A 16,782-nucleotide genomic window follows, 5' to 3' on the forward strand; every position below is an offset into this window, starting at 1 on the left:
TTTCGGAAGAGTGAGCATAGTTCTTGCCAAAGTGCTGAAGCAAATTGGCAACTCGTGAAGAGATGATCAATTGTCTCAGATGCCGTGTTGCATAGTGCGCATCATGATGCAAGGTGCACCCCTCGTCTCTGAATGCAATCATGAGTAGGAATATGGCCATGTAAACCCCGCCAGCAGGCAACAGAACGAGAGGGCGGGATATTCTTCCCTTATATAAACCGCGACCAATTGGACGTCTGAATAGAGCCGAGAAGCGTAGAGTATAAATCCTTGACTGTGAGATGCCCTTTCGAGCTAGGTTCCCAAATACAGACGTCACTCTCGTCGAGGCCCCGATGGACTTGTTTAATACAATTTTGAACATCCGCGGGCAGCTGATTAAGGCTTTCCCAAGCATCCCCAGAAAGGAAATCCTCTACCAATTCAGAGAGACGCCGCTGAGTTTCAATTGGTATACTCAGTTGGTCTGTGACTGAAGGTTTTATCCAAAGTCCAGTCCAAAATTTGAGACGATAACTGCTCCCAATCCACCATCGCATGCTGTTAAAAATGGCGGTATACATAGTTTTCATGACGACCATACAGATGACGGAGCGATGCAAAGCCTTGGAAGTAAAAAAACCGTAAAAAACCGACGTTTTAACAATTCAACCACAAATCCCTTCCCCTGTATCAAGCCCCAATAGACCTTTCCCAATAACGCTAAGTTGAACAAGCCAAAGTTCTTCACAGAAAGGCCACCCTCATTAGCCCGAAGACAACAAATGTCCCATTTTACACGTACCAGTTTCCTTTGGTCTATACAACCGGTCTAAAGAAAATTCCTTACGGCTTTATTATGTCGTCGAATGATGCTAGTCAGCCATTTGTAAATAAAGAACGAGTGGCCAATTGATCCAGTAACAACGGATTTAACAAGTGACAAGTGACCCGCTAACGAAAGTGCATTACCGAATTACTGAATGAGGAGAGAAATTTGTCATCCAGATTACGAAAGTAGCGTGCTCTCGGAGCCCTTTGACAGTGGCACACCCAGATAAGTGAAGGGTAGATTGTCCATGCGGATTCCTAGGAAGGCCGCAAGCCTGCTTCCCCTAACATGAGAGACGTGCATCCCAAAATAGACACTAGATTTTCCCCAACTGGCCTCCTGACCAGAGATCATTCCATAGAACTAGAACAGATCCTTCAGAGCTTTGGCATTACGCAAGGTAGCCTTGCCAAAAACCAATATGTCGTCCGCATATAATAAGTGAGATGGGAAGGAAGTATTACCAGCATATTTCATCGGAGCATAGAGACCTTCAGTTTCGAGCCTAGCAACCCATCGTAGAAGAAATCCTCCGCAAGCCCAAACCGAATAGGAGAGAGCGGATCCCCTTGTCTGACCCCCTTAGAACAACCAAAATAATCTTTAACAGATCCGCCAATCAAAACCGAGATGCATGATGAGGAGAGGATATTTAGAATCCAATCCCTAAATTGTAACGAAAACCTAAAAGCCTCAAGGACAACCAATAAGAAATTCCAGTCTAATGTGTCAAAGGGCTTTCTGATATCAATTTTCAATGCCATATTCCCCCCAAATCCACGCTTATCAAGCATGTTTATACCTTCTGAGGCTGCCGCAATATAGTGATGCACACTACGACCATGTACGAAACCAAACAGAGTAGCCGATACAACCCGGTAGGCAATTTTGGCAAGCCGATTCGCCAAGATCTTGGAAATAATCTTAAATGAAAAATTGCTCAGCACAATTGGTTTGAAATTTTCAATCCTATTGGCGTCCTAAAATTTTGGAAGCAGAGCCATCAGGTTAGAATTAAGGCCAGGGAAAATGCAACCAGTATAAAAAACCATGAACCATATTACAGACATCGGAGCAGATCACATCCCAGAAGTTCTGATAAAAAGCGCCTCCAAATCCATCAGGGCCAGGAGCACTATCAGGACTCATACTAAAAACAGCATATCGAATCTCCTTTAGACTAGGTTTGGTGAGAAGGAATTCATTCTCTTCATTTGATACCAGAAGTGGAATTACCTTAGGCACAAGGGAGAGGTCAATGTGTTGTCCAGAGCTTCGAAACAGAGAGGAATAAAAATCCACAACATGCACTGAGATCTCCTCCGGATTGGATGAAGGTTGGTCTCCGGAAATAATAAGAGAATTACAATGAGCCTGAGTTTTTTGTACCTTTGCAACCAGGTGAAAAAGGCGGTATTACGGTCCCCGGCAGCTAACCACTTTATTCGTCTTTTCTCACGGAACAAACACTCCTGTCGCTGAAGCTAAACATCGATTCCTCTCTCGCCGTAACTTCTTGATCATAAAGCTTGGTTGACCACCCAGAGTCCGCAATTTTCCGTTGGAGCTCCGCGATTCTACTCTCTACAAGATGAATGTTATGATCAACCCTACCAAATAGTGTTCTATTCTAGTTCCTCAGTACAGGCCGCAGAGTCCGAAGCTTATGACATAGCAGCTGACCTGGTGGCAGAGAGAGCGAGGAGGAAGCCCAGTGGGCATCAATTACATCCCTTACCGATGCGTGCAATAGCCACATGGTATGAAATCGGAATCATGATATCTTCGGGGCTCCAATTTTACATTCTAACAGAAGCGGGCTATAATCAGATCGATAGCAAGCTAAAGCACAACAGTCCACCGAATCCCATAAATCAAGAAACTCGACATTTCCCAATGCTCTGTCCAAACGGTATTCCACGTGAGAGTTGCCGCCGTGGCCATTTGACCAAGTGAAGTAGTGACCAGTAGAATCAATATCAAATAAGTTATTACCATTAATAAAGTTGTGAAATTCCATGCAACAACGTGAGGAGGGCAAGCTACCGGATTTCTCGTGTGCCCCTATAACCGTATTGAAGTCCCCAATTACCAGCCAAGGGGAATTACTGTCAATCTGGGAAAGACTGCTCCACAAATCGTGTCTATCATTTACCGAGGTGCTAGCGTAAATAATCGCAAATTTCATAGCTAAATTCTGAAGCTGACATGAAACCGTAAGGTGCTGATTATGACAATTGATGAGCGAGACTGTGCCAGGGTTCCGAGAGAGAAACCAGAGGGATGAAGGGATATTTTTAGCGATAAAAGTCATACCAATTGAGGACCAGAAGCTATCAGTGATTGTAGAAAAGGCAACCATCGGTTCAGCAATGCAGAGAAAGTCCGGGCGGTGCGTTTGGCAGATAAATTTTAAGGCCCTCTGTGTTCTGGGGTTCCCTATGCCCATGCAATTCCAATATAATAGGATCATTGATATCGTAGGGGCATGTGACTTTGTCGCTTACTACGGATACCCAGTGATCTGATATGATAATTCTTCTTCTTATTGACAGTAGTCCAAGGCTGTTCACGTGTCTCTCCACCCTGTGCCAAAGAAAGCTTCTTCCGATAATTGACTAGTAGTGTCTTTCTCGCACCGGCCTTTTTCCTCCCCACCTTGGGTGATCTGTAAAACGGGAGTCTCATTTTGAGTCAACGCAATGTTGATTGGGGCCATTGTAATAGGTACTCCATTTGTAGAGTTAAGACCGAACGGAACATAAAACTGCCAACACCCATTCTATTATATCTTCTGAGCAAAATCAGTTACTGTAGACTGTAATCCCTGATAAATCTGAATGGTCTGGTCGCCAATATAAGCTTCCTGATTTTCTGAATCAGCCTCCGAAGCAGGGTAGTCAGCCCATCACTTCGAGCTGTTAGGCATAACCAATTGCTCTTGAGAAACCGCATCCCTGCTAATCGGACGCCAAGAGGTCGATGGGATAGCATGCCTCGACTTTGATCTACCATGTCGCTCTAGGGAACACATCTTTTGTTTATCATCCCGCTGAATCCGTGCATCTTTCAATTGACTTTCCCTTCCCAGGTTTCGCTTACAGCTGATAGCAGAGTGGCCAATTGTTCTACAAATGGAGCAAAGGCCGACAGTCTTTCATATTCCAACGTAACCCATAACACTGATGAATCTGTGTCAACTCGTAACTTATATTGTAACTTCCTGGACAGATCAACATCTATTAGAATCCGAGCATAATTGTCACGTCCGTGTTAGAAATTTATGGAGTTTATACTTTAATAATTAGATTAGATTATATTTAATAGATAATTGATTAATTATATAGATAGCAAATTAAAAGTTTAGGGTAAATTTTAAAATAAATTATAGGTTAGAAGGATGAATATTGATATTTTATATTTTATATAAATACCCACATATATTTATACGGTGGAAGTGGTAGTATTTAATAATAATAATAATAATAATAACAACAATATTAATAGTAAATGATAATAATATAATAATAATGAAAATAATGAGTGCTTAATTATGTGTATCTACATATGTAATGACATGTGTATATTAAAATGACATGTGTCTTAAGTCTTTAATTTGTAAATTTATAAATTGCAAAGTGTCATTAATCTAGGATTTCATGGATGATTTATTTTTATATGAAATATAAAATAATAATAAAAGGGAGGGGGGTTGGTCGAAGAAGGAAAAAGAAAAAGAAAAGAGATAGGGAGAGTTCACTAAAACCGAGTTTCGATTTGGCTATCCCTTCACCGTTGGTGAACGGTTTTTCTGAAATTCCATTCAGTTCATTCACTTTGCAAATAAATAGCAGGGTCCGTTCAATTTGATCTGATCTCGGGTGCTGAGGACGGGAATGATCTTGTTTAAACATAATATTCGTGTTCGGTAGATAAAAAGGAAAATTCTTAATTGTCGTTTAATGTATATGAGACAGTTTTAGATTTAGCTTTCGAGTCTATAGTGGCGAACGAGCGTTTAATGGTTTGATTCTGATTCCCTATCTGAAATTTGACTCTGTTTTAACCTTTTCTCTTATGTTGCGTGGGTTGTTTTGATCGATAATCATTTTGATGCTAATATGCACTTTCTTTTTCTACTTATGAAATTATTCTTTTTGTTTTTTTAAATTGAATTAAATGTTGATATATGTGAATTTCCGTCTAATTTGATCGGTGTGTGTGTTTGTTTTGGGATGGGATTTGTTAAAATCTGATTTTATGGTAAAAGAGACATATTATAATAATGATTCTTTTGGTAAAAGAGTCTTGTTAGACCTTGTGTTAATTCGTTTGTTAAAAACGGTTTGTTTGGATAAAAATATTCGGGTTAATTAGACTTTGAGTTTGATTCGCTTACCGGTCGTTTCAGAACGTAGAGGAGTTTGAGTCGGGTCTTTTAGTAGAACTACGTGGCTTTGATTCCCGGTTTAAATATTAAAAGACGTTCAGGATACGTAGAAAGCTTGATATAATTATCAAGTCCAAGCCAAATAATAAATAAATTTTAAATAGTCTGAATAAACGTTTTTTTTCCTAGTTGAAGAGTATAATATCCTTCATGCCTGATGCCGTTTAGGGTCGGGTGTGACATTTTGGTATCAGAGTCAGAGTTCAATTCTTCGGACCTAACTTGAGGTATGTAGTGGTTGAGGAATATGAATTATTGATGATGGTTCAAAAATAATTTGAAGGAATTTTCGGGGATTATATTAGGCATTTAGTTATAAAATAGAGATTATAATAGAAGATACGTTTAAATTCAAAGTAAATAATATGTGAATCTTTGAATGGAAGTGTATGACCAAAGGTTTTTTAGAATTGTAATAAATTATTTGGGTATTAATAAATGTTTATGGGTTAATTTTATGCTTTTAAAATATAAATTTTAAGTTTTGGAAAAAAAATTATGAAGCTACGATTAAAAGGATCTAAACTGATATTTTGTTAGTTTACAGTTAGAATGCCATAAATGGATTATTGGGGTTAATTTAATTGTTTTGTAAACTGGGTTTGTGAGAGTTTTTATAAAATTCAATTTAGAAAAAAATATATGGTAATTAAGAGTGAAAGAAAATAGAAAGAATCTGGATAGGGTTTGAGGGTTTGATAGAATTTCAATGTTCCAAATTCAATGGGATTTTCGGATCGATTTGATTATTTTGGTTAACAGTTTGTATTTGGGTAATAAAAAGAAAAATAGTCTGTTAAGAATATTCAGATTTAAAATTGTGTTAAATGTTATCAGTATAATATTTTGAACAACTTTAATTCTTTTCAACTTAGTTAAATTCAAATTTGCATAAACTGACTTTTATTCGCCAGTTTAAGATTAATATAAAGAAAATAAGTGTATTTATGCGTATTTTGAGTTTTTAATGACAGTTGTTGGTTTTGATGAGCTTATGTTCAATTCTTGGGTTAAATGAATTTTCTTTATGCCGTTTTGGTCTTTTGACGAGAGGAAACATCAGAATTGATGTTTGGAAATTTTATGAGATTAGTCGATAAGAAAAAAAATTATGTATATATATATTCATACTTTAAATGAATATTTTGGAAAGGAAATATTTTAGTATCCATCAGAAGTAGTCCGGATAGGTGAGTTGTTATTTAAAGACCATATTTAGTAAGAAATATGGCATGTGTACACAGTCTGAAGACCTATCGGGTATGGCAATGAAGTGTCGGGTAAGACCATATGGGATAGGCAATGTTAAAAAGATGTCTCGAATATGTTTATGTGTTATGAATCGATATATGAGGGGATACTCGGTGATGGATACAATATTGAAATTTGATTTGAACCTTGATTTTAGTTATTTTTGGAAAAAAAAAGTTTTGTATTCATCGAGAGTAGTCCGGACGGGTGGTTTCGATATTTGAAGACCATGTTCAGTGAGGGACATGGCCTGTGTACATAGTTGAAAGATCTGTCGAGTATGGCAAAGAAGTGTTGAGTAAGACTATGCGGGACTAGGCAATATTATGAGACATCTCGAATATGGATATGATTGGTAATATGATAAAGGGGACGTGCTTTCTGATGGATACATACGTTAAACTAAAATATTACGTTTTTAAAGAAATGCTTTGGTTAAAATAATATTTTGAAAGATCTCGAGGAATGCGGACTATTCATATTGTAGAGATTTGAAACAACATGAAATTTTTCTATTTAAGATTTGAACTTGTTAGACCTTGTGTTTATTCGTTTGTTAAAAACGGTTTGTTTGGATAAAAATATTCAGGTTAATTAGACTTTGAGTTTGATTCGCTTACCGGTCGTTTCAGAACGTAGAGGAGTTTGAATCGGGTCTTTTAGTAGAACTACATGGCTTTGATTCCCAGTTTAAATATTAAAAGACGTTCAGGATACGTAGGAAGCTTGATATAATTATCAAATCCAAGCCAAATAATAAATAAATTTTAAATAGTCTGAATAAACGCTTTTTTCCTAGTTGAAGAGTATAATATCCTTCATGCCTGATGCCGTTTAGGGTCGGGTGTGACAATAATGGCCTAATTCCCCTTCAATAATATTCCTATCAAATCTCAATGGCACCCCCACCGCTCTGGCGATGCTAGCCATAATTCGTTTGTCCCAGAACTCATAGGGAAGGTTGTAAAACCTCAGCCAAACCTGAGCAGAGGTTGATTTGTGTGACTCTGGATCAAACCTAGGGGACCAGGGGATGAAGCGCATAATTCCAGGACGGAGCGAAATGGCACCCTACCCCCAAACCGTTCGTAAAGACTCTGCAGTTGGCATTACAATATGATAGAAGCCACGACCTAATGAGATGAGCTTCCAATCTTCCGATAATCCCCAAATCTGTTTCAGCTTGAGCTTTAGATCCTGGTGCTTCCAAGGCATCTCCCCCTTTGATAAGGTAATTCGTCTGATAACTGAATGTTGACAAGCTCGAATCCGTTCATTGTAGAGGGATTATTGAATCTTTACTGCTTTGAATTCTCCCTCCTCTGAAATCATGGGTTTATCCGACGCCGAGATAATGGGATCCAAGCCAGAGACGGCGTCGGTGAAAGTTTTAGCGGAGGCCGACGGAGTGACTAATGGCGGAGTTGCCATAGTAGAGATGAAGGATTCCCTACTGAAAAGGTGGGAGATGCAACCTCAAGTTGTCGGGGTTGCCGACGAGTGTCTGTGTTTGGTGAAAGACTCATAGGAGAATAGATGCACTATAGAGAAGTCTGATTCCGAAGACACCATTGCGGCGGCCGGCGCTGCAAAGCGAGAAGCTTGAACCAAGGCGGCGTAGGAGGCGCTAGGTCATATCTACCAATAAGATTCAAAAGCTTTCTGCATACGCTAGACCTCGAACTCAAAATCTAGTTTAAGCGACTTGAAGCTTTTAACCACTCAGGTTAACCGTAAGTGATTAAAATATATTAAAGATAACCTAAAAGCTTTATATCTTCATTATAAATGCAACATGAATGTTTTTGATTTTAGGGGTTAAGGACTGGATTCTCAATTTGACTATATGAAGAACAGAATATTACGTCTGATAATCTGTGGGTTGAAACAGTGGTTTTCTTAATTAAATTTTGGAAAGTTAATTATAATAATCTCAAATACATTTAAAAAAAAAGTTGTGCACAATGCACTTATATTAAAGAAATGAAGATTACATTAAAGAGAAAGAAAAAACCCCACAACTCACCCTACCCATGTGATTCAAACCTATGACCTCAACAATCATAGGTAAACTCTCAACCAACAGGCTAAGAGCTTCACCACATAATTATCTCAAATACAGAATTAATGTGAAATTTGATTTTTGATTTATTATGTCAAATATATTGCACAAAAAAATACTTCTGTATATTCTGTCGTTTTGATTTGTACATGTGTCCACAATGGTTGCATGTTTTTTTGTTTTTTTTTTTTAACTTTCCCTCCCAAATTTCATCAAATAATTGGTTGCCTCATATATATTTTACTTTCAAATATTTGTCAAATTTCAAAATTTTTTTAATTCAACGAACAAAAAATATGTTTATGGTTTTTAAACTGAAGAGCCAATCATATGAAGCATGTTGAACTAATAAAAAAAATAAATAACAAATGTTAAAATTCATTCAAAAAAATAAATAATCACATTTATATTTAGATTATAATTACGGTTACGTGAATGATAAAATAATTTATGCATTATTACTACACGATTCTCGTTGTGATTCGACATTAGATATTATTGGAGATTGTAGTCTCAATTTCACTGGTTGGTCAGCGAACCATTTAGCTTATGTGTTTGCTCGGACGGTGGCTTCAACATCTGATCGTGGCGAATGGAGTACTACATCGTCCACCGTTACTTGAAATGTATTAGCATATGGTTATTAATTTACATCATTCCTTTGTAAAAAAAATTGATAAAATAATTATATTGTTGTACGGTTAAGATAAGATAAAATGACTACATTGTTATGATCACCGTTAAAAAATAAGACCGTTTTGATTAGGTGCTCAAAATTGAGAATCCACCCCGATTTTCTTTGATTTGTCGCTCTTAGTGTTTTTTTGGCTCTTAGACGATTTTTATCCACATGGGCTCCGTCTAAACGATGATGAATAAATGTTTTTATTAATTTTTTTATTACTATTCACTTTTAAACATTGTCGCATATTTCTTCGTGTAGTACATATTTTAATTGAATTTATATAATAATTTATTGATTAACAAATAAAAAAATATAAAAAATATATTTGATTAATTCTCGAGACCTTTGTGAGCGCGACTAGCTCCTAGTGTTTTTTTACAGCAACCTTGGCTACGATAAATAATTTCTTGTTATTTTATACATCCAGAATAATATTTTATTGAATTTTTAATAACTTAATAATTGACTCATAAGTTATTTTAATTATATATATATTTTTAGTAATGTATAGGTTTAAAAAAATAGTTGAGAGAAACATCAATTTAACAAATCGGGAAATTCTTACCAAAAAAAAAAATCGGGAAATTATATATTTCGTTTTTTAAAGATAAAAGTTTTAAAAAATATAAGGTGAAAAAATACTCCTAATATTTACAGATAGGAGTAATTTTATTCCTAACGTTTAAAATGTGGCAATTTTATCCCTAACGTTGGTATTCAAGAGTAATGTTACTCTTAACGTTGGCAAATTGGGTCAATTTCAGACATTGTTATAAAACACATATATTTTGTTCCTTATTCTGCACCAATTGAATATCAGTTCGTTTTAAAAAAAATATTTCATATTTTTAAAGATTATATAAAGATGGAGGACCAAATGAGATTTTTGCCAGATTTGGGATATATATCCCAAATCTCCAGCGGCCATCAACATTATTCTTTTCTTTTCTTTTCCTTTTTTCTTTTTCTTTCTGCTTCTTCTGCAGATTATCGATTCCGAACCGTTTCTCCACCGTTTCTTTAATTTACGGAGATTCGACCATCCGAATCACTCGAAATTGGAACCATAGCATCCTTATGCATAGATCTAAGTCCTAACCGAAGAGTTTTTGAGTTTCAGCAGTGTTTGGAGGGAAACGTCTTAGACAGAATTTAGAGGCGAATCGATCGGGTGTATTTTGTTCAATTAGTAGCCAAGGTAAGTAACTATCAACTATATTTTGAGTTTTATGTATATAGATATATATATAATCATAGAATTTTCAGAAATTGATATTTTAGGGTTATGCAAGAATTTTGTAAAATTGAGGTTTTTCATGATTTTGCTTTTTATTGTGAAATTACGGTTCAAATGAAGCTATTGATTATGCTTCTATGTGAATTTCAGATTCTACTTAATTATGTTGATTTAAGGCTTAATTTGGTTGATTTTCATATATACATATATGTTTTTTGTTTTAATATATATATATATATATATTAAACAAAATGAATTTGATGATTTCTTACGAATTGTTTTTGGATTGAGAAATCTGTTGCGGTTATTGTTGTTATTATTTTGGATTGAAGTCCAAATATGATTTTTATAGATGATAGTTTCTTACTGAGATTTTTGTCTCACGTTTTTAAATATTTTTAATGTTTTTAGGTGAGAAAGTACATGATATAGAGAAGGTTACAGACCATTTAGGAGAGATTTGGAAGTTGGCTGCTTATTGTTAGAATTATGGTTAGAACTTTGGTATTGAAATTGTAATATAATGATATTTGGATAAATTGGAGACTCCTAAGTATTGATTATGATCTTTCTATTTCACGCCTGATGCCGATTGAGGTCGTTTAGGGTCGGGTGTGACATTTTGGTATCAGAGCTCTAGGTTAAATTCTTCGGACCTAAGGTTGATATAATTGAGGAATATCGATATTTGGTGATACCTAAGAAATAATTGATAGTAATCGAGGAATATGAATATTTGGTGATAGCTAAGAAATAAGCGATAGTAATTGAGGAATATGGATATTTGGTGAAAGCTAAAAAATAATTTGCAGTTTTTCGAGGATTAAGTAACTAGCTAATGAAGGGTAGAAATGAGATTTGATGGGTAGTAAAATATTGGGTGTATGAAAATTAGTAAATTATTTGATATTTGGCGACATGGGTTACATACATGATATTAAGTATGACTTGGAGTTGATATTTGAGAGTTTAATAGTTAGCTTACAACCATATATATGAGATATGAGTAAATTATAACTTTGAGCTAGAAATAATAGAGAGTTGTCTATATAGGTGCTGCGGGAGAATCAGATTCATATCTAAATCTTATGATGCATTTTCGACCAGATAGAGGCCGAATCTGTCATGGAGTCCTAAACGAAAGTTCTTTATTATTATCTTACGTTTCCAAAAGGTTTTTGAATCGCCTTAATCGGACTCCGTATGAAAAAGTTATGCTGAAACCGGCATATGTTGGTCATTTTAGCGTTAAACCAGAATTTGGTTTTTGCTTTGATTTTTCTCCTTATTTGAGAGACATTGCTACTGGTTTACATAATAAGTTGGTCTTCTTAGGACTATAGGAGATTGAGGAAATGATAAAGTGATAAATTGAAGATAATAGATATGAGATTGAGAAAGATTAAATATGGAGGTTTCATTTCATGGGTTTGGAAGTTGATTCATGATTGGGAGATTATAACATGAATTTAGTGTATTATAGAATCTTAAGTTGAATAAATGAAATCTGAAATTTAAATTACTGTTTTATTGGTGAACTTCAGTGGGTTGAGGTTTAGAATTATTGAGAGTTATATAAATGATGTTTAGAGAGATACCGATGTTAGTGATCAATGAGAAGTAAAGTGGGAGAATATATTAGAGTTCATGATTTGATGATTCAATATGAAAATTGAATTTTGAGGACAAATTTTGCCGATCTTAAGCACAGTTTGAGATAGGAAATTAAAAGATAAATATGATATAAGAGGATATATATGTTGATAGTTGAAATTTTGTAGTACATATCTTGTTACTAGAAGCTATTTTTAGTTGAAGTTTGTGTGATTATGGTTTAAGTTTATATAAGGATAAAATTGAGTGTTTATAGGTCAAATAAGAAAATCGAATGATATTATAGATTTATTGACTTTTATGGGTGTAAAGATATTATTTGGAGTTTGGAGAAGACAGAAAAACAAAAAAAACATTGAGTGTCGTAATTTAGGTACTCTATATTTCTTGATTATGTAGTTTGGAGAAACGATTGAAGTTTATTTGGTTGGATTGATGGTATACATAGCGGTGAAACAAAAAAATAGCATGTTAGCTTAATTGATTTTGAGGAGTTAAATGGAGAATTATAAGAGTGATATTGATATTAAGATTTTATGGAAATGAGTCTTATTGATAGGAAATTGTATCATAATAATGAGGTTTATATTGGTGATGTTGATGTTGAGGTTTATGAAATGACTCTTATAAGAGTGATGATGATGTTGATGCTAATGATTGAAGATTATAATATAAATAATTATTGGAGTGAAAAATTATAGATTTAAGTATTATTATGATGAAATATAATTATAGGTGTATGATGTTTATTGATTCGAATTATTTGAAATTTAAGAAAAATATAACATCGTACATATTAGCGATTCAAAAGTGATATTTGTTTTTGAAGTCTGAGATAGGTGAAATATAATTGATATATATGTAATTGATGAAATCAATTGTGATTTAAATCTATTAAAGTAAGATTTGGTTTAATGATAAGAAGATATGAATATAGGATATTTGGAGTTTTATTGTGGATTTATTGGTGATGGAATTGACTAGGTTGAAGTTTAGAGTTACTAAGAGATATATTTAAATAATTGTTACCGTGATGTCGATATGGATATATGATGAAGTTAATGGAAATAACTTCGTAATCTTGAAAATGGTTTCGGAAGAAAATTAAGATAGATTAGATAATATGAATTTCGAGGACGAAATTTCTTAAGGTGGGGAGAACTGTCACGTCCGTATCTAAATTTCTAGAATTTATATTTTGATAGTAATATATATTATAATTATTAGGTGTGTGATTTTTATTTGGCATTATAGGAAAAATTTGGAGTTAAATTGATGGTTTTATGTGTAAATTAAAAGTTTAGAGTAATTTTTAAAGATTATATAAAGATGGAGGACCAAATGGGATTTTTGCCGGATTTGGGATATATATCCAAAATCTCCAGCGACCATCAACATTATTCTTTTCTTTTCTTTTCCTTTTTTCTTTTTCTTTCTGCTTCTTCTGCAGATTATCGATTCCGAACCGTTTCTCCACCGTTTCTTTAATTTACGGAGATTCGACCGTCCGAATCACTCGAAATTGGAACCATAGCATCCTTATGCATAGATCTAAGTCCTAACCGAAGAGTTTTTGAGTTTCAGCAGTGTTTGGAGGGAAACGTCTTAGACAGAATTTAGAGGCGAATCGATCGGGTGTATTTTGTTCAATTAGTAGCCAAGGTAAGTAACTATCAACTATATTTTGAGTTTTATGTATATAGATATATATATAATCATAGAATTTTCAGAAATTGATATTTTAGGGTTATGCAAGAATTTTGTAAAATTGAGGTTTTTCATGATTTTGCTTTTTATTGTGAAATTACGGTTCAAATGAAGCTATTGATTATGCTTCTATGTGAATTTCAGATTCTACTTGATTATGTTGATTTAAGGCTTAATTTGGTTGATTTACATATATACATATATGTTTTTGGTTTTAATATATATATATATATATATATATATATATATATATATATATATATATATAGATTAAACAAAATGAATTTGATGATTTCTTACGAATTGTTTTTGGATTGAGAAATCTGTTGCGGTTATTGTTGTTATTATTTTGGATTGAAATCCAAATATGATTTTTATGATACAAAAGGGCTAATTGAAGCCAAATGATTTATGATTATGAAATAGTTTGGAATTTGATTGTAAAAGGAAATTTGAGTACGTTATGATTTTATGATTTTATATCCATCGAGAGTTATCCGGATCGGTGTTTTTTTATTTGAAGACCATGTTCAGTGAGGGACATGTGTACATAGTTTGAAGACCTATTGGGTATGGCAGCGAAGTGTTGAGTAAGACCATATGGGATAGGCAATGTTAAGAGACGTCTCGAGTATATATGTGGTTATGGATTGATACTTAAGGGGAGAAACTCGAGGATGGATACAATGTTTTAAGTTCATTTGGATTATGTTTTCGGTTATGGTTGATTTTGATATAAGGTTTTACGTTTGATTGATTATGAGTTGGTTTGATAAAACATTTATTTGATTACAAGTTGGTTTGATAAAAGATTTATTTGATTATGAAATGGTTTGATGAAACGTTAAGTTTTGAGTATATTTGAGAAGGTTTTGATTAAATCCCTTTATAAAGGTATATATGTAGCTATGTTAAGTAAAGTTGGTTTTTATAGCTGACAGTTTCTTACTGAGATTTTTGTCTCACGTTTGTAAATGTTTTTAGGTGAGAAAGTACAGGATATAGAGAATGTTACAGACCATTTAGGCGAGATTTGGAAGTTGGTTGCTTATTGTTAGAATTATGGTTAGAACTTTGGTATTGAAATTATAATATAATGATATTTGGATAAATTTGAGACTCCTAAGTATTGATTATGATCTTTCTATTTCACGCCTGATGCCGATTGAGGTCGTTTAGGGTCGGGTGTGACATTTTGTATATGTAAAATCGAGTTTTCTTTTATATATTTAAAATCAAGTTTCTTCTCATCAGTCATGGGAGAAGCAATCAGACGACAAAGTATTAATTTCTGGAAATTAATCTTGGACGGCTAAACTCGAACCTAATCGCAAGATTCTGTGGAAAGAAAGAGAAGAATTTATCTTGGTGATTAAAGATTGGTTTGAGTCGCGTCTTTACTATGAATTACAAGCTTAAATCACTATTTGGACATCGATTGATCTAAGGAATCTTGTCATTTGGCGCTTGATCTATCCAAAATTTTATTATTTGGCCACTGAACTATCCCAATGGGTGAAATTTCATTTAATTTGGATGGAAACTTGATAGAATTATTGACATATGATGACATTTTAATAACTAGACTTGATAAATTTTAGTTTAGAAATTTGGGTAAATAAACTTTAAGACCCACATATCATAAGGAAACGATTTTATCAAGACTTCATCAAAATTAAGTGGAATTTCATCAATTTGAATAGTTTGTGGTTCAAATGTGACCAAATAATAAATTAGTGGCCAAATATTAAAATTTTAAATATTAAAATTAGTGGCCAAATTACAAATTGTAATTCATAAGTGCATTTCGTCTTGTAATTTATAAAAAATAAAAAATTTAAAAATCACTACAATAACAAAATAATAGTTTATATATTGTTTCCAAATATAAAAAAATCAAGAAAAATCAATACAGATATTGTGAAAAGAAAAAAAAAGAAAAAAAAGAGAAAATGTGAACCAAAAAATGCTGATCCAAGAAATCGTCAAAATTGATTGAAATTTCATCAATTTAAATAGTTTATGGTCTAAATGTGACCAAATAATAAATTAGTAGCTAAATATTAAAATTTTAAATAAATCAAACTCTCACTTACAATACCATTCAGCCTATCACTATTTTTTATTATAAATCTAAGTCTAGATACTTTTTAACCATAAAAATATAATAATTATCAAATTTGAAACAAATTCCGATCGGAGGCCCTAGGAGGCCGCCTATGTGGCCTCCCTCTAGAGCTGGCCCTGACTCGTATGATAGACAACATACTTTTTTATTTTATTTTGTTAACGTCTAAACATATGTTTGTGATCTGTTACTAATGAGTTATAAAATGACTCACATGTGAAGTGTAGATGACAAGATTCATGACCGAGAAGATATATTGATGAATTATTTTTCAAATTGGCCCAACTTAAAATTTCTCTTCACTGTCAACATTAGGGTAAAATTTCACAATTTTAGACGTTTATGTAATGCTCCTAAAATTATCCTTAAAAAAAAGATAAGGTAAAGTTTGCAAACAAATTCATCCCAAACAATGTTTCTATAAATTTATCCATCACAACTCTCCTTTTATCACCATATTTGTTAAACTTTAGAAAAGCGGAAACTCTCATATGCTTATAAAATCAGCAAAAAAGCTCTCATTTCTTAAAAAAAAAAACTTAATTCCTATGACAAATAACAAAGGTATGTAATTCAAAATTTATAAATTGAATTATTAATGTTTTTTTATTAGAAGGTAGAGGACAAGGAAAGGAGGCCCGAGATATCCCAGCAAGGTTGGCACCCCTTAGACAACCACCCCCGAACCCAAATCAAAATATAAATAAATCAAATAAAAAACAAATAATGTCAAAGAGAGAAATGGTAAGACTAAGCGAACCGATACAAGTTTCGGCCGTTATAATTGTCCCAAATATAACTAGAACAGAAATGAGGATGTGAGTCCCACTAGTGAGG

This window comes from Euphorbia lathyris, chromosome 1 (assembly GCF_963576675.1).
Source record: "Euphorbia lathyris chromosome 1, ddEupLath1.1, whole genome shotgun sequence".
Classification (NCBI taxonomy): domain Eukaryota; kingdom Viridiplantae; phylum Streptophyta; class Magnoliopsida; order Malpighiales; family Euphorbiaceae; genus Euphorbia; species Euphorbia lathyris.